The sequence below is a fragment of the Cupressus sempervirens genome, chromosome 3, assembly GCF_028749045.1.
Source record: "Cupressus sempervirens isolate cs-2001-9-10 chromosome 3, ASM2874904v1, whole genome shotgun sequence".
Classification (NCBI taxonomy): domain Eukaryota; kingdom Viridiplantae; phylum Streptophyta; class Pinopsida; order Cupressales; family Cupressaceae; genus Cupressus; species Cupressus sempervirens.
The window spans coordinates 698,435,828-698,461,395 of NC_143120.1; positions in this window are offsets into that span (position 1 = coordinate 698,435,828).

Below are 25,568 nucleotides of genomic sequence, written 5' to 3' on the forward strand. Positions count from 1 at the left end.
AGCCATTGAATATAAACAAAAAGAATGTGTATTGGTCCAAAGTCGAAGAAAAATCAATTAAATCAAACCCTTCGTCAACACAAAACAACAATCAAAACCCTAAACATTTTTTAAAAATCAAAAACCCTAAAATCTACTTTTTTTGTTTAAGCTTTAAAAGATATGGGGTGCACAGTAGCACACCTCATGGGGTGTGTTGATGGGCACCCTCATTTAGACTTAGCATGAAAAAGGGTGTGCATTTAGCACGCCTCATGTGCACCCTTTTTCTTTGATGCAAGAAGGGGGACTTTACGAAAGGTATGCAATAGCACACCTAAGTAGGTGTATTCTGGTGCACCTTTAATAGGTATTCTATCTTTTGAGTTAAGTTTTTAAACTTTTGTAACAAAGAAAAAAGATGTGCAGCAATGCACCTTTTACGTGTTTGAAAGTTTGATTGTTTGTTAGTGTAGGTGGGAGGCAAGGAGCGGAGGCACAATATTGTACCTTAAGAGATGTGCTACTATGATCGAAGATGCTTGCAAAATGAAAATGATGGAGGGAGAGGGGGTCCCTCAGGTTTTATAGACCATATCACCAAGGTTGATGCCTTTATCTAAGTGATTTTGAGCACTAGTGCACCTAGGGAGGTGCGTTGGTGCACCATTTTACTTTGCAAAAATGACTTTAGACTTTTGATGATGTTTTTAGAATCTGATTTTTGAACAAGGACCCAAGTTGGGTCATAAAACACTAGATAAAACCTTAAAAAGACTCAGACCCTAAACTAGGAATCTGGAAAATTGAAAAATAAAGTAGGAAGTCCCCATTTCTAGGTGAAATGGGGTGTGCATTGTGAAACCACAACACACATTAGATCTTTGTTTTAGGTTAACATGATAATGAATGATTATAAAATGGCTTGTAAGTGACTAATTAAATGTTTTAATGTTAAGGTTATAATCTCAAGATATATGAGATGGATCCAAGTCATGTTCACATTGCATGTAGTGATCCTGATGGTTGATTTTGGTGCAAAGAGATGAGGGCTTGAAATAAGGTTTTTTCTAACTTGATTATTGATAAAAGGAGATGAATTAGCTCTTAAATTATTGTATTGTGTGTTTCATATGAAGAGAAGTGATCAAAGACAATAGGGATTGGAAAATGATTTTTTTTTTTAATTTTGGGAAGGTTTCATAAGAGAGTTCCAACAAGAGATTTGATTTTACTTCAATGGAATTGATCAAGAGACAAGAAGATGCTACTACACAATTCACCAATTTACAATTTTTTAGTATGAAGTGTGTTTGTAAGTCAATGTGATTACCTTAGGATTGGAGCCAATAAAAATTGACTAGTAGACTCTTTGCACTGTGCTTGAACACATATGCATTCCCCATGTTTTAATAAGATATAATTCTAACAAGTTACTAGTCTTACAATGGGTATCAACCCCACTATGTTTTTCACCCTAATTTGGGTCTTAATGATAAGAAAAAGGAATTTTTTTATGATGTTTTCATGAATTTTGATTTATTTTTACATTCTATGCATTTCACTAATCATAAATAAGGGTCTAAGCATTGAAGTGGGTTTCATGTTTTGAGGGCTTGATTTTTTATGTTGTAGAAGTAACTGAGTCACCCCCACCTCACAATTTCTTGTTCCCTATTTCTAAAAAGAAGTTATAGAAAAAGGGATGCTTGGAGTGTTTGAAATAAGGCATTAATTAGTTGTCAATACTATTAAAATAGTGTTGGGGGAGCTATGTATTAAGTAAAACAACCAATATAGATTAAAATTTAATATCTTGAACATGGCCTTATCATCAAATCCTTAGCATTGGGGATATTAAGGAGATGGATGCAACCCTCTACGATTAGTTAATTTGTAAGAAGTATTTTAGGAGAAATTGATGATTTAAAAAATGTGGATGCTAGTGGAGGAATCATTATGTTGACCGAGTACTCTATGGCTTGAAGATGTTGGCACACTATAAACATGTATATCCTCATCTTTCCAAAGGACTCATAACAAATTCCTAAGTTTGGATTGTAGCAAGAAGGGAGTATATTTTCTAAAAGACATCATAGGTCTAATGCTAAAGGGTATATTGGGGTGGATATAAGCACTCATCAAAGAAGAGAATTTGGAGGATTTTGACGTAGGGGAGATACACATGGTAACCAATGAATCATTTTGGTTGTGTTATGCCATTTTTTGATCTTTTGATGGATGTATTATGGAAAGATGAGGAACCCATGATGATTGGGGTCCTTTTGTGGTAATATACGTAATCATAAATATAGTATGTTGCATAGAATAAATAAAGACAATATTAAACTTGTGAAGTCATCTTAGGGTTTCTTAGTAGGTTTAAGTAGGTGGTTATGGATGCCTTGGCTTGGTAGCTCAATGAGCTAGCATGCCCATATATATACTCTCTATAAACATTCTTTTATTATAACACTACAACCCCCTTAGGATAAGTTTTATTCATATAAAAAAAATACCAATGATTTAAATAAATGCTTTTATGGGTTAAGTCCTAAGATGCATGAGACAAAACTCATTTATCAAATGAACATAGATTTTAGAAATGGCATTGAGTATATTATTTAATTTTCCACTTATCTATAACTTACATTTTCTCTTATACCATATTCTAACCATATTTAAGGTTGTAACAAAACATGAAATATCAAAAAGTAAATAGTATTGAACTTGATGGTGTTTTTATCCTTATTGGTTTCAAGAGCACTATTATTCTTTCAAAAATTTAAGATACTATAGCTTTAAATGGAACAACATGTTTGCAAAAAATTATAAATGAATTCTTACTTATGAATTTTTTCTATATGTAGCCTAGTTGTATGTGGTGATCAATTTGTGGTTTATATGACCAAAATTCCTTTACACATTGTCAACCCTACTACATATAGTTGTTCATATGTTTTTCTTGAGTGCCACAAGAGAGACTATAAGACTAGTATTCTTTGGGGGACCATTATTGACATATCTTAAAGAAAATAAGTACATGCCCTTATAAGTACATTTGTCTTTTCTACCTTTGAGGTGAGTGGTATACCTTATATTTGAAGCCAAATCTCTATTGTATTTTTTTTAGCCATTAGTATTGATTACATTTTCTTTCTTCTCATATAGTTTTATTTCATCACATTATTCTTGAAATCTTGGGCTTCATCTATTTTGTCATGATACAAGGGATCCCTTCTAGGCTTCATGGTTGGTGGAAAACCACTCTCGTGATACTTTTTTCCCCTCTGGTTCATTTCTACACTATAATTTATTGTATTGTTTGACAAGATGTAAATGTAATATTAGTAAAATAAATGCATGTGATAATATTGTTTTCTATATTTATTTTTTTGTATTAAAATAGTTTAATGAGCATGGATAAAATGGATTATTCAGCATATGGACAAAAGAAACTAACCAACCCCCATATATATAAATAGTTACAAAATTGGGGGAAGTTCCTTAATGTGTGTATGAGCTCAATTCTAGCTACTACCTGTTGTACCTAACATGAGTGTCTTATACATTAAGATTTTACAACACTAAAAATATATATAATTCATATTAGACTACATGTTTTAAATCGAATGGTTCCAGCACACTTGGTGATAAGTGGGTGTTGAGAAGTTCATAGAAGAGACATTATAAACTACACCACTTGAATTGATCTTCCACCAAGATTCTCATTATCCTGTTGCTTAGGTGCTCTTGTTTTATTAGCTGAGTCTAGAAGGTGATTCTTCATGAAACTCTTGAGATCAATAATCTCTACTTGGGTGAGAATGTTTTGATATTTGTCAATGTATTGAGAAGATTTCACTTCATATTTGTGGATTTGTGATGCCCCACCTAGATATCCTTGGAACACAAGGATAAACATTCACTAATATTTTATTTTTCTTAATATAAGTTACTTAACAACAATATAAAGTATATAAACATTCTCCTATTTCTCTCTCTATCTCTCCTTTAGCTGTCAAAAGGGTGTTCCCTTTCTTATTTGAGAAAATGTGGATTACCCACCCGGATCTAGAATCCAAGATCTCTTCTTGGTGGAATATTGAGGTCAAAGGCACTACTATGTACAGAGTTGCCCAAAAATTGAAAAACATCAAGAGAAACATTAAGATCTGGAATAAGTCAAACTTTGGCCACATTTTCCAGTACAAAGATGAGAAGATCAACCAGCTCCACATCATCTAGGAAGAAATTTAGCTTTTCGAATATAATGACCAAAATAGGATGGAAGAGTGGGCCATCCTCTCTGATCTCCACAACATTATATCAAAGGAAGAACATTTTTGGAAACAAAGATCTAGAGTCAACTGGTTGAGAGAGGGTGACCAAAACTCAAGATTCTTCCATTTGACCACTCTAAAACATAGGGCAAACAATAGAATCTCTAACATTCAGAAGGGCCAAGATCAATTGAACAAGGATGATGAGATAGCAGATGAAGTAGTTCAGTTCTTCTCATCCCTCCTCTCCAAGGATCCTTCTCTCTTGGCACTTGATCAAAAAGACATTTTGTCTACTATTCCTTCCTTGTTGCAAGTGCATCATAATACGATGCTGAAAGCTATTCTATCCCCAAGGGAAATCTTCTAGGCACTCAAATCTCTTTCGGGGGACAAAGCTATGGGCCTAGATGATTTCTCGACCTTCTTTTTCCAGGTCTATTGGGAGGTGGTCAATAGGGATGTGATTAAGGTTGTTCAAGAATTCTTTGGAGCCATAAATCTTTTCAAAGAACTCAATGCCACATTCTTGGTTCTCATTCCCAAGATTCTAGGAGCTAACTCAGTGGACAAGTTTAGGCCTATTAGCCTCTGGAATTCTTTCTACAAAATCATTTCTAAGGTTCTCACTTCTAGGCTCCTTGGCATTCTTCACTTGATCATTTCTCCTCAGCAGAGTGGCTTTGTCCCTGGGAGGAAAATTCTTGATTCCATTGTCACGGTCCATGAGGTCATCCACTCTCTTAAGGTTGGCAAGAAGGAAGGTTTTCTGCTCAAACTAGATATGTCTAAAGCCTATGACAAGGTGGATTGGAATTTCCTTATGGCTGTCCTTCAAGCTTTCAGGTTTGATGCTTAGGTTTGTAAGCTCATCTCTCAGCTTGTTACTTCTCCTTCTTTATCTCTTTTGGTTAATGGCTCCCTCTCTCTTTTCTTCTTCCCATCGAGAGGACTAAGGCAAGGTGATCCCTTATTCCATGTCCTCTTTATCATCTTGGCTAAATGCTTGGGAATACTTATATAGAGGAAAAGTTAAGATAGGAGTTTACAAGGGCTCAAGCCCTATTCAGCTCCCTATTCCTTCACTCATCAACAATTTGTGGACGACACTATCTTGGGAGGAGAAGCCTCTATTAGAGAGGCTAGAGTTTTCAAGGATCTCCTTAAAACCTATACCAAGGGCTCAGGTCAAGCTATCAATTGGGAGAAGAGCTCTGTTTACTTTATAAATACCCCTTTGGAGAGACAGAGGAAAATTTCTCACATCTTGGGAAGTGGCATTGGGTCCTTGCCAGCTAGCTATCTTAGCCTTCCTCTAGGCACTAGACCCTCAGATTCTTTTTGGAATAGTATCATTGACAAATTCAGCATAAAGCTAGTTGGATGGAAAGGGGCCACCCTAAGTCAGGCTGGCAAGTATACTCTAGTCAAATCCATTTCCCAGAACCTCCCTACCTATGCCTTAAGCCTCTTTGGTATCCCGGCCAAACATGCAGATAAAATGGAGAAGATTTAGAGGGACTTCCTTTGGTCTAGGTCTAAAGATCACAAGAGATACCACCTTGTTGCTTGGGAGCTCATCTGCCTTCCAAAATGCCATAGGCAGCTAGGTATCAGAAAAATAAAACATCTAAATAATGCCCTTTTAGCTAAACAACTATGGCACATTTTTCAAAGCACAGGTGTCTAGAGGGATATCCTATTTGAGAAATATCTAAGAAAAAAATCCCTCACTTTCCCAATTCATGAGACTAAGATTCCCCAGGGGTCCTACTTTTGGAATGGGATCTTGAAGGCCAAACCCCTGGCTAAACCCAAGGCCAAATGGAAAGTTGATAACGGTGACAAAATTTTATTTTGGAAAGACAACTAGATGTGCCAAGGGCCACTTATCAACCATCTTAGCTACAAAAGATGGGCAGAGCAATGCATAGAAAGGTTTGGCATGAAAGTTAGTGAGTACAAATTAGAGAATGGCTAGCACAACTTGTCTGTGATATCCCTGGACCTTAACCCCCTAATGGTTTTACTTAATGCCACCTTCATTAACAATGATAAGGACTCCATCATTTGGGGAGACACCTCAAATGGACTTTATTCGGTTACTTCTGGCTACTTCTCTTTATGGGATAGGATGGAGAAACCCATTTGGGCGAAAGCCTAGATTTCTGGTCTCACACCTAAAATCAACATTTTCTTCTGGCTTCTCCTACAAGACAAAATTATCACCCTAGATAATTTAGCCAAGAGAGGCCAAATTATCCCCAATATATGTTGCCTTTCCAAGTAAGGATTGGAAATGGTCAATCATTTATTCATCCACTACTCTTCCAAGGTGTGGTTCTTCTTGACTAAGGATCTTGGATTAAGTTGGTGCCCCCCGGCCAGTATCCCAAATTTCTTCTACTAGTGGAGAATCCATCACTATGGTTTGAACTCTCAGTTAATGAGCTCCCAGACTCTCCCACACTTCTATTGGGGAATCTGGAAAGAGCACAACAACAAAATATTTAGAGGAAGAGATCACCAGAGTTCATAATTGCTAAGAAAATCAAAGGTCTCATTCTGGAGAACTTCATAATAATGAAAGGAGGAAATATCAAGGAAGGTGAAATTAGAAAATCCAGTAAGAAAGATAGGTCCATGAGAAGACAGGAAGCTAGATGGTCTTTTCCCCTTGAGGAATGGCACAAAGCCAACTTTGACAGGGCAGCAAAGGGGAACCCTGGCCCTGTTGGAAGCCAAGGCATAATTAGAAATATTTTAGGTGGAGGAATTACGGCCATTTTGTTCCCTCTTGGTCACTAGACAAACCACTTTGTGGAAGCCAGTGCGGCTAGACATATTGTTAAACTAGCCTTGGCCTCTGAGATCGAGCACCTATGGCTTGAGGGCAACTCTCTAAACATCATCAATTGCATCAAAGGTCAATTTTCACCTTCTTGGATGATCACCAACATCATAGAGGACATCAAATCTAACTTGGGAAAGTTCAAAAAGACTCATGTCAGCCATGCTTACCAGGAAGCCAACTCAGTTGCTGATTGGTTTGCCAATGATGTCATCACTAGAAACTTGGTGATGACATGGACGAATGAAGACAAAATCCTAGCTATGGTGATGTATTTGATCTAGTAGGATAGAATCCAAGGTACAAATAAAATCCCATTTTAATTATTAAAGGATTTGCTAGATTGCATGTCAGAGTGGGAGTTATTAGAAATCATGTGGAGCCCTTTGCAAGTCATAATTATGCATGCGAAAGGCACACTTTGAAGGATGGCAAGAACAAAACCACTAAATATAGCAAAAACATTTTTGTTTTAAGTGCCCAAAAGAAAATTGAGCATTGTAAAATAGCTAGTGGTATAGGGTTTGTAGAGCTAAAGGCAACCATGGTCAGAGAGAGGATCAGAAGAGAGCCTGAGGGGGAGGCGTAGAACTGGAAGGAGGAGAAGAAGGTGTGGTGTAAACTTGAAAAAGGCGGCATCACTAGGTTCATGGAAAAGCTTCACAGATTCGAAGCTAGGGTGACCAAGATCATGGTGGAAACATGGAGCAACAAGAGAGTCAAAATTGATGGTGTCACCCATCAAATCTCTGAGGGCTTGATTGTAGAGGTGATGGACATTCCCTAGGAAGGCATGAATTTCTACAGGGAAAAAAAGATGTCAACCAATGCAATTAGCATTTTCATCAAGGACAAAATGGAGAAAGATAATCTTGTCAAGATTGACACCTACTATGACATAGAATCCATCAAAAAAATTTGGAGGTATGTTCTCAAGATCCTCATTGAGTATATCACTCTCAACCCTAGATTTGAGAGGATAATAATGCACCACTTTGTTTTGTTAAACCACTTTAGAATGGTGTTAAAATTTCTCTTCCCTTTTATCTTTACACTTCCATGTTCAAGACTATTGAGGGTTTCAAAAAAAAACCTATTACCAACCTTGCCCTCCACGAAGGCCTTATTCTCTTGGTTTATGAGTTTTTGAAAACTCAAATTAGAGGAAAATCCCTTGGTGACTAGGGTTGTGCTTCAAACGACACTGCTAGTTTCAATTCTAGGGATGTTTAGGTAGTGAAAATTGAGGATAAGGTTAATGCCACCAATGCCATCTCTGCTCGCAATTCCTGCATTCCCATTAGAAAGAGCCCTAGATGCCTCCCTCCCCCTCTTCCCAATCCTGAGCCTTAGGAGGTGGATAGTGAGGAAGACAAGGAGACTAACACGGACTCTAAGGATGAGGATAAGGAGTTGGGGAAAGATAATTTGAAAGAAGAAGAGAAGGGGAAAGATAGAAACAAGGAGGAGGAAGCCCTTGACTCTCCCCCGAGAAACCCCATGAAAAGAAAAGTTAACCAGGCCCTGCCCTAGATAGACCTAAAAACCCAAAGTGTTGAGACCCCTGGCCCTGTCCCACCCACACCACCGCCTGAGGAGATGATTGAAATTATGGTGGAAAAAAGTGGGGAGGTGATTAGGAAGAACAGCAGGAGGGCTTGGAGGAATTTTAACTTGGATATTGCAAGTTTGCATATTGTTAGAGAGCCAATGAACATCCAAGTGTTGGAAGACCTTGACAGCAGAACCCACTATGATGAGCTAATTGACTCTACTCTATTGGTCATTTCTGACAATGCACAGGAAACTAGCCTCAACCTCTTGAACAACACAAAGAATAGCTTGATTGATAACTTCCATTCCATCAAATGGTTGTTTCAAGAAATTGAGGCTCTAAAGGATAAGAAAAACCAAGACAGTAGCCAGGACATCCACAGGGACAAGAGACCATAGGAAGGAAGAGAGATAAAGAAGGCAATCAAAATATCTACAACGGTTAGGACACTAGTGATGTACAAGAGGAAAAACTCTCCTTCGTTGAACAAAAAGTCCAAAGGTTTGATTCCATCCACCAGATCATGACAAAACAAATTATGGACACCCTGCACACCCTGAATGAGAACATTGTCAATCTAGGGAATTCTTTGATAAGAGCCAGATTTGATGGGGACATGATGTAGAAGACTAGGCAGGACTTAGGCCAAGAAGAGGCTTCTTGAAAAGACTCTAGGGACCAAGTGAACCAGCTGGACTAGGTGGAAACCTAGAACAAGAACAAGGAATGAACAGACAATCAGAAGGAAAACAAAGCTGCAAAAACTCTACAGGATATGGATAAAAATAACCATTAGTCTATTTTTCTTTTGTTTTTTCTCATAGTTTTGTTGGGTGTTGGCTTTTCCTCTTGGTCGTGAGCCTTTTGTTGGTTTTAGCTTTTCATAGCAGTTTCATGTTAGCTGGACTTTTTTAATTTCTATCTTTATGCTATAAAACTTTTGGGTTTCAAGATCCCTGTAAAACCTATTTTACTTAATCAAAAACAATATAAAGTAACCAAGTACAAGAATGAAACATCTAATCAAGATAATAAAATAGGGAACATATCTAAACTCACATGTCCACCTACACTAATGAAAGTCCTAAAAACACTTCCAAAGATCCCCAAGCACTAAACCATAACGTAGAATCAAGGATCATAAGAATCATGAGAATACTCAAGGGAGATTTAAATAAGATCCATGAACCTCGAGAGGGAAATACTCAACTAACAATCCCAACAACATGTTCTTTTTAAGCCCAACGTAAAACTTCCTAGCATAGTTAAATAGACAAGTCTATTTCCAACTAATAGTAACATAATAAGGAATAGTGAGCAGAGGCCCTCAAGTGGTCCTAGCACAAGACAAGGGCTCAAGCTACAACCACTCATCTATTGGATACCATGTTGAAAGAAAAATTTTGAATCCTAAAATTGGCTAACTTTGAAATCTTGAAGCCCTAAAATTTGACTAAGTTTGAAATCTTAAAGGCTTAAAATTTTCTAGAATCTTTATCTTAATCCCTGGAGGGCTGGAACCTATCTTAGATGAATCATTATATATATATAATATATCTTATGTATAAGAAAGAAGAGTATTCCAACTTACACTTGACATATATATTATATACACCCTATAACTAATCTATTTTGATCCAAGAAGATGCAAGACCCAAAAGGATATACAAAACCATCATTCAAACTTTAGAAAGGAAAGATACACTCCCTCTATTTTTTGCATGAGAAAATACACTCAATCTCAAATGAGCTTTACCCACGTACTAGGAAAGTTTCCCTTCCAAGCTTCTGTGAGACTTTTCTCTACCATGTGAGTGAATACATAGTTGTGTTAGACTTTTTTATGTCACACGAGAGAATTTTCTTCCCATGTGACAGGAAACTGACAACAAGAAAAGAGTACAAGAAGGAATGTCTAAAAATATGAAACCCCCACACTAGGGAGTACCAAATCCATGTGAATCAAGGAATGATCACTTGAGAGCATAAAAGAAAATACAAGAACTTACATGAAGATAACGATACACATCTCAATACATACATACATTAGATCAACCTCATTAATAAATGAAAAGTGCATAAACAACATTGCAATGAAACCCAGTTTTTAATGTTGGTACTATAGGTTTCTAGTCCTTGTAAAACTAGGTGGACTATTTATCATTGATCTTTTGTTTTTTGTATGGGGTTTTGGGCCCCATGAAAACCTATTTTTAGCTTAATCCAAAACATTGAAGTGAAAGGAATCTATCAAAAGAGATACAATTGAATAAAATTAACCATGCTCATTTCCTCTCTACCATAATGGAATCATGAGACCTCAAGGGCCCTAACTAAACCCCCAAGAATGAATCTTAAATTTCCAACAAGATCATTGGAGTTGTGTTGTGAGATCTTTCTTACTAATGAATCATCCATTAACATCATATGAAATAAGAAACATCTAACATGCTAATTTACCAATAACACCACTAATCCAAAGTAGTGCTAAGAAATCTGAACTAAGCAATGTGATACAACATCATGGTAAAAGAATGCATCAACTAACATATTAAAAATCATCTTAACATGATATCAAATGCATCCAAAGTAAAGCATAAATAACAAGAGAACATACTCCAGATACACAAAAGTGCCAAGAGAATATCCAGCACCAGCCTCAAACTTGAAGTAGATGATCTATGTACATCATGGTAGCCCTTGTATTTTGTCCCCATCATTTCAAAATAGTTTTGCAATATTTTAAAATTTTAAGAGTCTTATCCTTTGATGAAGGAGGGAAATTTTAATTAAAACCTAACTACAAGTGTGAAATAAATTTTAAAAAACCTAGTATTACTTTAAAAAAATTCTATCATAAGGTTTTTTTCGTGCTAAATTTTTTAAATCTACATAGAATAAGGCTAAATCTTTAAGTCATGTCTCTACTTAACCCATGTTTTGATCCTAGTTATCCCACATCCCATATAAATTGCCTTCTTTTAACCCAAGTGGTGAGTTATTTTGATGACCACTGACTTTTTTCAAAATCTACAATTCTCGCTATGTTTTTATAAAAAGATGTGGTGAATTTAACCATAGCGAGATAGCAAGAAGCTGACACCTATCATGTGGGACCAAGGAGTTATAGCAATTAGAGGTTTTGGTCTCAACCATTAGATCTCAATCGGATCAACATTTCTCGCTTTGTCACTATATAAAGTTGTGTGGGTTTTAACCAAGCTGACATAGCAATGTTGTGACATCTATCAATGGGACCAAGCAACTACTATAATGCTCAAGATCAACTCAACCATAGATTGACCTCAAGATTAGTGGTTGTCATTATATCGCAATGGAAATTTTCAAGGTGTTTAGTCTTAGTGACATAAGGACAACACAACACATGGAATAGTTGGGACCAGCCTCGATATCAACTAACCAAACACAGTAATAAAAATGAGCAATATCAGTCATTGATTAGGTTGAAGATCCATGGTAGTCACTATGTCATGATGAAAATCTGAAAGTTTTTTACACAAGGAGACATAGCAACTATGTGACACGTGTCCAAGGTGGGGCTAGTCAATTTGTAGGTGTCCAAAGGGGCTAAGGTGATTTAGATGACTTTTGTTCAATAGTGATTCATCCTTTTGCATCAGCTAATTTTCAAAGCTTCTTCTCAACTGTTGATCAGATCAAAGATCAATGCACGTCGCTATGTCATTATAAAAAGATGTGAGTTACTTAACCAAGGAGACATGGCAATAGTTTGACATGTGCTCCTCTAGACTAGTGTAGTTTAGTAACTATAATATCTTCTTAGTCATCAAATCAAGAACAAATGTATGGTGGTCGCTATGTCGTTGTTCCAAAATGCATGAGATTTAACCAAAGTGACATAATGACCATGTGACACATAGAATATGTGGCCCACCTAGGATGAATTAAGGTTATTTCATTCACAGTCATCAGATCATAGGTCAATCCATGATTTTTTTTATGTTTTGATTAAGTAAAAATAGGTTTTGAAGGATTCAAAACCTTTTATATAGTATCAGATAGAATAAGCTAAGAAATCCCATAAGGAACTATGCATCAGCACCAAAAAATAAAGCAAACTAAGAAAAGAAGCTTTAATACAACAAATAGGAAAAAACAACAGAAAGCCAGCAAAAAGACACACCAAGACAGCTATAAGATCTTTAGTAAATCAATAGCCTGATCTACAAGGATATTCATGTTCATAGCAGAGGCCTTCAGCTCATTAATTTCTTTGTCTTCCATACCCTTTGTCTTCTTTGAATTAGCCTTGGCGTATTTATTCATGGAAAGATGCATGTTGTTATAGAAAGATTTATATTTTTAATCATAACAACATGACGACAATTGTCCCAAATATTGTAACTGTTAGAGTAATAAAGTATTTTCTTATTAATTGAATCATATTGATTTAATTATTAAGTCACTTATTATCTCTGGTTTACTTAAGCTAAACTTTGGGCATATAATAATTAATTCTATTATTAATTATTATCATGCAACCTAGGTTTTACTTGTTAGGGTTTTGATCTCCTATTATAAGGATTGATCTCTTTGTAATTTATTAATTCACTTTTGATAATAGAAATTTCTCTTTTCTCTCATAAATAATGTTTCCTCTTCTATGGATTTTTGAATTCAAGCCTCCGTAGATTTTCTCCTCTCTTTTGTGATAGGTGTTTGCATGCAGGTGATTCTTGATAGTTGTGGGGTTGAGCTTTCATCAACTTCAACATAGTATTAGAGCTCTAGATCTTCATGCCTCTATTTTTTTCTTGAGAGATTCGGCATTAGTTTTTAGATTTGTGGCTTTTAGAAGATTTATATATTGAATCTAGGGGGGTCACTAATTTTTAGTACACTTTGAGCCCAAATGAACATCACCATTGAGCTTAGAGTGCCCAAAACCCCTATTTTCATATCAAATTTGTCAAATTTGGACACAGTTGGAATTTGAAGGAAAATAATATTGCTTCCAGATTTGGCACATTTTCTGAGGTGGCTTTTTTTAATTCTTAGCATGCAAATCAAGGTTTCAACTACAACTTTAGATTTTCGGCAAGCAAATCACAAAAATCAAGACTTTTTGCAAAAAAATTGAGATTTTTCAGTACGTAAATCAAGATTTTTGGTGTGCAAATTGAGAATTTTGCATGCATCCTGAATTTTTGGGTGTGAAAATTGAGATTTTGCATGCAAATTGAGGCAATTTGGTACGATAATAAAAAATATTTTGGCATGATTCCTGAGGTAATTTTTGGTACTTGTGGGCATGCTTCCTAGTGTATTTTGGCTCGGATCCCAACACACTATTTTTTTGTGCTTTTCCAGCACTTTTTTGACCTACCTATGCTTTTTTGGCCATAACTTGCTCATCCAGACTCTATTTTTCACAAACAAAATATCATTGAAAAGTTGGTTTTGATCCCATCATGATGATGCAATTTATTTGGATTTTTTATGCTATTTGGTTGTTAATTTATGCATTCAAAGTTAGAGGTTCTATTTTGCACTTTGGGAGACATATTTTGAGACATTCTATTTTCCAAATTTTTCTTTGAGCACATCCCACACAATTTTTTGTTTTTTTGCATTCTAGTGGATATCTTGGTTGTTTCAAGTCCAAGGACCGATTATGTTTCTTCAAATGATTTTTCATGGGTTGTATTATCTCTTGTATCAGTCTTATGTCTCTTTTTATCTTTGTTGACATCCTTTTGTATTATTTTTGTAAACGCAATAAGATAAACTGTCACTTTATTGTATTTTAGGATCTTGGGCATCTTTGTCTTTTATTATACTTGCACTACATTATAAAGTGCCTTGAGGGGTTTCATGTTGGTCCTTTTTCAAGTGAGTGTTCTTCCCATGACATTAGCCTCTTGATGTGTCGATGACACATGCCATTATAGGTGTTTTTACTTCTTTTGCACTCTCAATGTTCTTGGTTCTTCTTTCTAAGGGAGATATTGCATTTAGTTTCATTGTTCATGTCTTACCTCTCAGCATTATAGGTGGGTTATGTTGGTTCTATTGCAATCTTGGTTCGATGGAGTGAGCTATGTATTCATTATTTGATCCTATGTACTAGGCGATTGTAGTGGCTAGATACCTATGCATTTCAATGAGATGGATCCTTTACCATATAGACATTCTTTCATTCCTATTTTTGGAGGCCATGAAGATACCTTTCATCTTTGATTGATCAGCTCTTCAGACTTAGTCTTTTCTACCTAGTCATGTTCTATATAGTAGAGGTTCTTTAGATCAGCAGTTTGACAGTGTTTGTAGCTTCATGCTTCAATGGTGTTCTTCATGATCATCCTTTTGTTCCTATCTTCTGGAAAATTCTTTCCATCTCTTTTTGGAGTAGGGTTTTTCCCATGTGGTTTTCTCTATTTCTCCTCTTTTCAAAGATTTGGTTATGCTTGGATACCTCATTAGGCCTTGTTGTTAGGACCCAATTCTTCTTTCAATAGTAATTTCTAGGTTTTTAGCTACTCCCTAAATTTATCTTGGGGGGGTGTTAGAGTAATAAAGTATTTTCTTATTAATTAAATCATATTGATTTAATTATTAAGTCAACTATTACCTCTAGTTTACTTAACCTAAACTTTGGGCATATAATAATTAATTCTTTTATTAACTATTATCATGCAACCTAGGTTTTACCTGTTAGGGTTTTGATCTCCTTTTATAAGGATTGGTATATTTTTAATTTATTAATTCACTTTTGATAATAGTAATTTCTATTTTTTCTAATCAAGAATGTTTCCTCTTTTGTGGATCTATGAATTCAAGCATCCATAGATTTTCTCCTCTCTTTATGTGGTAGGTGTTTGCATGCAGGTGATTCTTGGTAGCTATGTTGAGCTTTCATCAACTTCAACAGTAACCATTACACCAAGGATGTTGATAAGGCAAAAGGTTTCCAAATGTCACAATGTCATTTATTTGGCTGCCATGTCAGGAGACAAAATGTGAATCAACAACTAAATTAGATCATGTATGTCAATTTTTTGCACATCAATGGTCATTTTTTAAATTTTGAGGCAAAACACGCGTACTCGCTCCCTGTGAAGAATTTATGAAAATTGAAGGCCTCTCGTACGAATTGATGTAGAAAATAGAATGAAAAATTGGCATTCTTATTTTGAAAATAAATTTTTGAAAAGCCAAAATATAGTGCCACCAGAATCCAAGTTCTACACAAATCCAAATCGTGAATCACTGCAACAAGGAGCTGAAGAATTTGATCCCAATAAGTAATTTTCTTTCCCCTTGAATAATTTTGATAATTGTCTTTATTTTTCACAATGCCTCTGAAAAAGGTTTTTTATGAGCAAAGAGATTACCAGCACAGAAATATCCATGATGATTTTTTAGAGCAATTTAATGAGTCCACCAATGACACAACACATATGAAGAAATTGATTCATGTTACTCCAAGGTTGAAAGTGACCAAGGGTTTATATGACAGGGGTAATTGGACTCATGATGCAATAACCTCTAAGACTAGGTTACAACTTTTCAAAAAATGGTTCTTAGAGAGAAGATTATTTGCCCCACATAGTAACATTTGGAATTTTGACGTTGGGAAATTAGTTGTTCCAAGAGTATTCATGGACTCAAACCTTTTAACCTTAGTAGCCAGGATGTATAATCTAATAACTAGGTCAGCAAGGGGGATAAGCAGAGAATATCTATTGAAAATTACACCCAAGAAGATTTAATAAATATTTGAGATAGAGCCTATCTCACAATACCATGAGACTATTGATTTTCAAGAGTTAGAAAAAGGATACCAATCCTAGAAGATGTAAATTAGGCAACAAGATAGAATATCAAAAGTTGGGGAATCATCCCAAAGAATGATTGCATCTTCACCTACTCCTCCACCACCTACTAGCCTCATAGTTGAAATTCATGACACTCCTCTACATCAAAAAGATACTACTACAGAGGATATGGAGGAAGAAAAGGCTAGGCTCAAGACCATATAGATAGAAGTATGGCAAAGGTATGAGCATAAAATAAGGGAGGTAATGTTGTACTTTGTTTATGATAGTGATACTAGGAAATTAAATTACATGCTGACCCAATTGCTCTCTATTATTTAAGATCCTAGTAATGATGATAATAAGTTGAGAGAAATCCTAAATAAATGGGTAGCAAGAGAGGATACAATGGAAGAAATATGTTTTGGTATAGTTGGTAAAGAGAATAATGACTATTATGCTAAGAAAACATATTATCAAGTGATTGGCCTATTAGAATTTGATGCAACAAGGGAGTTACAACAAAGATAGATTGGGTCATGCATCTCCAGATTTCAAAGCAAAAGGTTTGCTTTCTTTCCTTCATTATTCATAAAAGGGCATGAGATAAAGCCATTAATAGATTGGGATGATGACATTTTGGCCATGCTAAATGATAAAATAAGCAAGATAATAAGTAATGATGACAATGCTTTATTTATAGATGTTGTATAAGACTTGACAAAGGCTAGAAGATTTTATAAAAATTTATATCTAAGGAAAAACATATTAAGAATGAATGGAGAGATATTGTTAGCAAAGAGAAAGAAGTCATAAATTTTGACTAGCCTAATGATTCAATGTATGAAAAATGGGTGGCCAAGTATGTATCAACAACAGAATCTTCACAAATAGAAGCAAATGACAAACTAGATAAATCAAAAGCTATTGAAGAACTAAAGTATTTTGACAAAGTTGTTCAAACAACTGATGAGGAATCAGGAGAATCGAGTTCTTAAGTGTCTCAAGAAGTTGAAGCCAAGATAGATGAGATAGATGAGACAAGCGCTCAACTAACATAAGGAGTGAGACACATAATACTAGAAGTGGTTAAGAAAAAATATAAGTAGTTGCATGTTACAGATGCTAAAGAATTAGATCAAAGCATAGTTGGAGAAGAGAAGGTGGCCCCACAACTTGAAGAAGAGAAAAAAGATGAAGATAAATCATCAGATGTTGTGGAGGATTAAAAAAAGAAGATAAAACAGAATAGGGCCCACCACAAAGTAGTTAGAAGAAAACTACTTTGATATCAAGAAAAAATGCCATGAGTGTTTTCAGTTTCCTTGTGTAGTGGAGAAAATGACAATTTTTTCTTGTATGTAAATATTTTGTTTTGGATAGTTGTCCTTCTCCCTCTAGACCTACAACTTGTTGCAACTCATGCCATATAAGTGAGTTCCCAAGGCTAGAGGATGGTCCAAGAATTTTTAGAGTTTTGTTAATGTTTTGAGTTGGTCCATGCATACTGTGTAATTTTGTTCTAGATTTTGAATAGAAAGTTAACAGTGGCTTGTCTAATAGATTTTTCTTTCTTATAGGGATGGTCATTGAATTATATACAATTTCAAAGAAGTTAATACAAAAAATGCAGAAAGCTAGTTGTTTATCCTAGATCTTGTCTCTTCTTTTATCTCCATCTTATTCTCTGAGATTTAATGGCAAAGTTTATTGAATTTCAGTTGTAATTAATTTTGAGTTATATTTTAGTTTTCTTTTTCTAATAATCTAATGGGTTATGTAAATGCTTAATGTAAATTGGAAGAAATTTATGGGTTTTTATCAAAGATTTTGATAAGTATAAGATCTGGAAATGAATACTGATAATATTTTCACAAAGTGTTATGATAGATCTACAAGTAGATGTCTAATTCATGTGACTTTATAGCCCAATAGATAAGGCACTAGTCATCCTTTCAAGTTGATCAAGTTTGGAATTTTTATATGGTTAAAAAAATCATATAAATCAATCATTTAATGTTCTACTATTGAAGTTCTAAAATGTTAGCCTATACTTGATGCATGGAGTTCTAGGATTTGATAAAATAGCTTTTGGGGGTAAAAGTACAAAGTTGTGCCACCTTTCAGACTAACTTATCAAAATGAATGAAATTGAGTATTTCTATCTAAAAATCAATTTTGTTCAAACATATGATCTAAATAAATTTATTCTAGCTAAGTTATATATAGTCTCACACTTTTCCAATTGGAAATGTCTATTAAATGCATATTTTATATTGTAAATATTATGATAGGCTATTTTACCAAGAGGGAAGGGGTGAATCAATAAATAATAAAACTTTATCCTTAGTTAGCAATTAATCCTTCATGTGAATACTGATCTAATTGCATGCATGAGAAACTAAAAACATTAAAGCATACATAACACTTTTGACACAATTTTGGTGACCCAAAAACCTTCCAAATAGAAAGTAAAACTAGGGTAGGGATGATATCCACAAGCTTTAGTACTATAGTATAAAGTTGGCCTGTTAAGGCTTACAATGATCACTTCTAATGATCTTCCTTGTTAGGAGCAATAAGGACTGCTAGGTCCACCTTGCAAAAGGATTTACAAACATACAATGAAGTATGCACTTGGTAAAGAGATTTACACAAGACTGTTAGGTCTACCTTGTTAAACGATTTGACTAATCCACCTATTAGGATGAAGTAGTAGTTGATCTCTAATCTGCAACTTGGTTTGTTGAATGAGATTCCTCTGAGTGTACAAATCACCTTGCTATGATAGATAAATCTTTGCTACTCCTTATATTGTTGTAGTCTTTGTAATTCGTTGTTCTTTCTTTTCTGCTTGTTACATTAATTCCATTCATTGCTTTGGATGTGATACAATATGTTACATATATACCAATCCAATTACAAATTACAAAGTTTTCCATAATACAATTTTACACAAATATTACAAAGTTGGCCAAAGTGTAGAAAATTGGGTTCTAAAGACTAACCCAGTGAGGTTATGATACTTGGCATCCACTATCAATGCTCTTCATCATCATGCACTCGGTAGACGTAGAAGCTCAATCCATACTAATCACCTCCAAGTAGTCTTGAACTCAGTCTGCATTGGTGACTTGGCGAATACTGTGAAACTCGACATATAAACTAAATCACCCAATTCACACAGCATAGCTCAGTCAATGCTATCACTATGAGCTCAGTATAAACTAAGTCACTTGGTTAACACTGAGTAGCTCAGTTAACACTAGACTCACATCACATCAACTACAAACTTGGTAAGTACTGCACAACTCAATTTGCACTAGTAAACTCAGCATACATTGAGATGCACAGTTTCTACTGTTGATTATTTCCACAGTAGTAACTACTTAGTGCAAAATGAAATCTATCCAAAAGACTCGGTGGCAACTATAGAACTTGGTAGCAACTGAAATGCTTGGTTAATAGTGTTAATTGTATAATATGCTTGGTCTATACTTACAATTTGACTAAGTGTATGTCACTAATAACAAACATGACTGGAATGTCACCAATCTCCCCCTTTGGCATTAGTAACAAAAACACTTATCAGTTAAAACTAAATTTATGAATGTTCAAGAACATCTTAATCCATCACCTTATGTCTCCAACTTGGTAGGGTATACTATTTTTGAGATTTTTCAAAATTGGTTTTATAAGAGATATATTTTTGTACATAGTAAAGCTCCCCCATACATAATATACAATATACTATACATCTTATATATACATTTAAATACATCTTCTCCCCAATATACAATGTACATTTTCTATAATCTGCAATTTTCTCAATCTTCTCCAATTTCAATCTTTTCTCAATCTTCTCCCCCTTTATCTTTACATCTTCTCCCCCTTTTTGACATTAATGCCAAAGATTTATACAATATATATTTATACAGTAATGCCAAAATGTGATAAAAAAATTGAATGTACCTTTAGGATGAGTGCCAAAGTCTTGTCCCGATTCTCCTACAACACCTTGCATGTGTGCAATGCAATCTACACTTATTCTGCCAATTCAATCATATGGTCTGTAATGGAGAAGCTATTGTCATGGATGAGCATTTTTGAATGTGCAATGTGCTTCTACAATGCATCTATGTTTGGGAGAATCATGTTCTAAATATCTATCAATGTGGATCTTACTCTTGACCCTTCTTTCAAAAATTCTACCTACATATCTATCAAAAATATGATCTTATTGAAGTGGGCAGAGCTTGAACTCGGGTCAAGTTGCAATTGTTGTGCACTTGCCTTTAGATCCTCATCAATTTTTGACAATTTATCTCTTATTTCCTTTGTGAAAATTGATGTATCACATAGTTTACAAAAAATTAAAGATACATTGATGCAAGAGGTCTCTAGAGAGCCTCGAATATTAGATAATTCTACTTGATGAATGAAAATTTTTTGAGCAATAAGCTCTCAAACTTTTTCTTGGCTTTCTGCAACAATTTGTCTTGTCCATCCAAGTCTTCATTATATTTGTGGACTACCTCTGTTAACTGATACAAAATTGGTTGAGAAGTATCAACCTCTACACCTAGAGCCTTTGCTAAAATATTCTTAGCATCCTCAATGATCTTAAATTCCTTGTTTCTCTCCTCTCTAAGTCTTTTTTGCTTAGCTTTCTTTTGAAGAAGTCACCAAAAATTTGCATCTGATCTGGATTTAGATTTGAGATATCCCATTTAGGAATGACAATATCCTCATCAATATCTATATCTTCTTCCTTTTCTTTTCCTTTTCCTAAAAAATTTGTGCTCAATTGAGGCTTAGTCTCAACTATCCTTGCACTTATTACTTGCATACTAGGAATGGAAACAATTATAGATATGGTAGAACTTGCTAGAAAGGTTGATACTGCACTCATTATAGAAATACATATAGAAGAAGTACCTAATGTAGCAAAAATTGATGTAGAGGGAAGAGCTTGCTTCTCAGTAGATGAAGTGCTTAGCACTCCTATCAATGAAGTACTGAGCTAGACCGGTGCAAATATTGATTGAGTGCTTGTTCTTTTAGTGCCAATCACAATCAATCCCATCGAAGCTATCTTTGGGCTTTTTGTTTTCAATGTTTTCCTTGGAGAGTGAGGAAGTTGGTATATGACCACTGCAACAATCTTTATTGGGTTAGTCTCCTCAATATCTTGTGCATCTTCCTCGGTAGCTTCCTACCCCTGTTCCTCTTCATCATCTTCATTATCAAAATGAGTCACCTCTTCATCATCTTTTTCTTCATCTTTCTATTGATCATCATCATCATCCTTATCACTTACACTAACTACAAAATCACTCAATTTGTGAAGAAGATGGACATTCTTCCATGTGTTTGTAGCACTCTTCACAACGTACTCAATTTCTTTCAACAATATAAGACAAGTGTTGAATATTAAAGTTATCTTTTCTTCATTTTTATTCAAAGATTATTTTACCTCCTTGTCATCCAAATTTGGCATGAGTTTCCTTAGGGTCTACTCATATATATCTTTTTCAATTTTCATGGCATGCTCCCATCTTGGCTTAATCTTGTCCATCAAAGCATTAGGAATATGCTGAGTAATTTGATCAGGTGAGTACTTCCACTTACCCATCTTGGATATTAAATTATATTCTATTTGCTTCTACTCCTCTGTAGTCCTGATCTCATATTTTAGTGCCTTGAAATTTGTAATGCTAGATCCTAATTCTAACTCTTTCATTCTTTCCTTAAAGGCAGGTGGAGGCCTCTTGAAGATTACGACTCCTCCTTCTTTGTCTGTTTTCTTCCTAGATGATCTCCTTGTGAACACAGCAGTAGATATTTTGGTAGGTTTGGTAATGATTACCTTACCTTTCTTCTTCAATGGCTATTCTTCCTCTAACTTTTCTTCATCTTCTGCTTCTTCATCCTCTCCTTTTCCTTTAGTTAACAAAAGAGTGGAACTGGTTTTTAGTTTAGCAATCCTCTTCTTGCCCTTGTTAACTACCTGAGGGAGTTTGATTTCTAGTTCAATCCTAGCCTTTTCCTCAATATAGGTGCCAAAATAAATTGCTTTAGGGTCAACATGCTCATTTATCAATGCCTCAATTATGTCTTTGGTTTCATCAATGTTTACCTCATATCCTAGAGGTTTTACCCATGCTATTCTTGGCCTAACTACCTGAATGTACACCTTGTCGCTATCAACCATGAAACAAACATCATCTTTATAATCTTCAACTAATTTCCTTGGAATCCTAAATCTGTTATTCATTTTCTCCTTAAATGCATCAAAGTAGTTGTCCATAATGCTTGCATAATTCTCTCCTTTTTAGCAATATACTCATTAATCTGATAAAGGATTGGTACATCTTTTCTCCAAACCATTATACCTTTTGATGGGAAGAATTTCTAAACGTAGAAAAATAAATAGGTCAAGAATGAACTAAACTTACATGGATTGTTTTTAGAAGTTCTAGTGATCTCCATGTTTTTGTTGAAATGATTCAATAGTAACTTAGCAAGGTCAAGAGAAAGGTTATTTTTGACCATTTTATATGCCAAATCAACTGCTTTGCAAGATACATTCTTCATCCTACTCGAACTATAGATTTTATGGGCTATAACATGAATGCCAAACTTCAATTCCATGTCAATAACACAACTTATCTTCATTCCCCTTCCATCCCACTCAGCAAGGGTTTTCTTCTCCAATTCAACCCGACCTAGGGTTTTAGTCATCTTTTCTTTTGACAACGTGGGAAGACTAGTAATCATGTGGATCATCTTCTTGGTTATTAATATTGGTTGATCCAACCATAGTTGGCCATTGTGCACATGACTAAGAATAAACCTTATCCATTTTACTTGGAAATCTCGTGGCATATGAGGAATGTGAGTTAAACCTTTTGTCTCGAGATGTTGATGTTTAGGTTTCAATATACCATCAACACATAACTCCTTCAAACATTCATCCATCTCTAATGTACAGATATCTTGAATAGCACATTTGAAATGTGAATGCATATCATTAACTAACAGTACCTTTGGAGGAATGTGTGATTGTGCTCCAATCAGATTTAGGGTTTCTAGAACTATAAGAGTTAACTTGAAATCTAGTGCTTTCCATTCCACACCTTGAATCAACATTTTTGAACCTCTTTTCACTTTACTACTAGTGGATGCCATCTTAACTTGTTAGGGTTTGATAGAATATGAAAACTTTCGGTAACAATTCACTCAAATCACTTGAATGCTCTGAAGATCACTCTACATAAATAGCTCTTGAAAATGCATGGTGAGAAATGACTTCAATTTCACCCTTTTTATCAAATTTTACCATAAATTCCTATATGATTGTTTGCTCAAATGATAGATTGTCATCCACTTCACTTGGATTGAATACTCGGTAGTCTTCCATGACTTGATAACCACATAAAACTTAGTTACTCCTGACCTTGCTTGATAGAATCTGCAGCCTAACCTCACTTGATAAGGATAGTAACTTGGTAGTGATTTCCATCTCTTACTCAGTGATCCATTTGCATCTTGAATGCTTATATGGATCTTTCTTCTTGTCAACTAGAATTGATATTAGATGGCTTCTTCAGTATCCTAGTTCCATTTCTCCTTTGAGAAATTGAGTGGAAATGGTGGAGTCACCAAAATCTTGAGTGACTTGATCAACATCTCTTGGACATGCATTCTCAGAAGATTTTGGAACACATTGTTGTTTCATCTCTTTTCTGATGTTATTAGCTTTTTCCTTCTTTTCATCTTCAATTCTTCTAGCATTCATACAATTCTTGGCAAGATGACCAAGTTATGTACAAATGAAACATCTTCTGGTAGTATCTCTTTTCCTCATGTGATGTTTATCACAGTTTATTCCAATGTGTCTGAATTCTCCACAGTAACAACATCTATACCAAGTGTTGTAGTCTCAACCAATTATAGCTTTTATAATCTATTATGTTGGATTCAATATCTTAGTTTTGCATTCTAATGACTTGTGCCCATGCTTCTTATAGTTGTGACATTTGACTTCAAATTTTGGTTTCTCTTTGCATTCATTAGCTCTATGACCATGCTGATTAGAACTGTAGCATTTTCCATTAAATTTTGCTTTCCCATTGGTCTAAAATTTGTTTGATGTATGACCTATCTTACCACAATGACTGCAAGTGGGTTTTTGATTCTTTTGAGCTCCTTGCTTGGATGATTCACCTTCTTCTATATATCCAATTCATGCTTTTCCTTTTTGTCTATAATGGCTTTGCTCATTCAATTGATTCATGTCTACTTGAGAGTTTATCATCCTTTCATTTGTTTACCTTTCAGTGTTTAGATCATTCTGCAATCTTTCATTCTCTAATCTTAGATTTGTGGTTTCTTCATTTGCATTGGTGAGCTAACCAATGAAGTCTACTTGCTGAAGGGATAGGTGTTGGATTTCATTGTTCTTTCCTTCTATCTCTTCTCTTATTTTGTTTTTCTCTTCAATGACTTAACACAATCTTACTGACTGAATTTCTTGCTCGCTTCTTAGTTTTCTTACTTCTTCTTGAATAGTACTATTCTTTTCAAATAGTTCTTTGATAGCTTCATCTGAATTTCTTGAATGGATGTCTTCAATTCTTTCTTTAGTGTAGAGTGGATCATTCATCTGGATTGCAAGATCTTTTCTTCTTTTTAGGGATTGAGGGAGTTACTCTTTAACTCTCTTGAGTTGTGCAATAGCTAATTCCAAATCTAGCTTCACATTTTTAATAGCCTTGTCAAGTCTGAATACCTCCATTGCCTTTGATCTTTGCTCAAGCAGTTAAACTTTTCTCTAAGAACCACAAAGCTCTGATACTAGTTGTTGGAATTATTATAATAGGCTAAGTTACTGAGAGGGGAGGGATGAATCAATAACTAATAAAACTTAATCCTTAATTAGCAATTAATCTTTCATGTGAATTCTGATCTAATTGCATGCATGAGAAAATGAAAACATTAAAGCATACATAACACTTTTGACACACAATTTGGGTGACCCAGAAACCTTCCAAATAGAAAGTAAAATTGGGGTGGGGATGATGCCCACAACCTTTAGT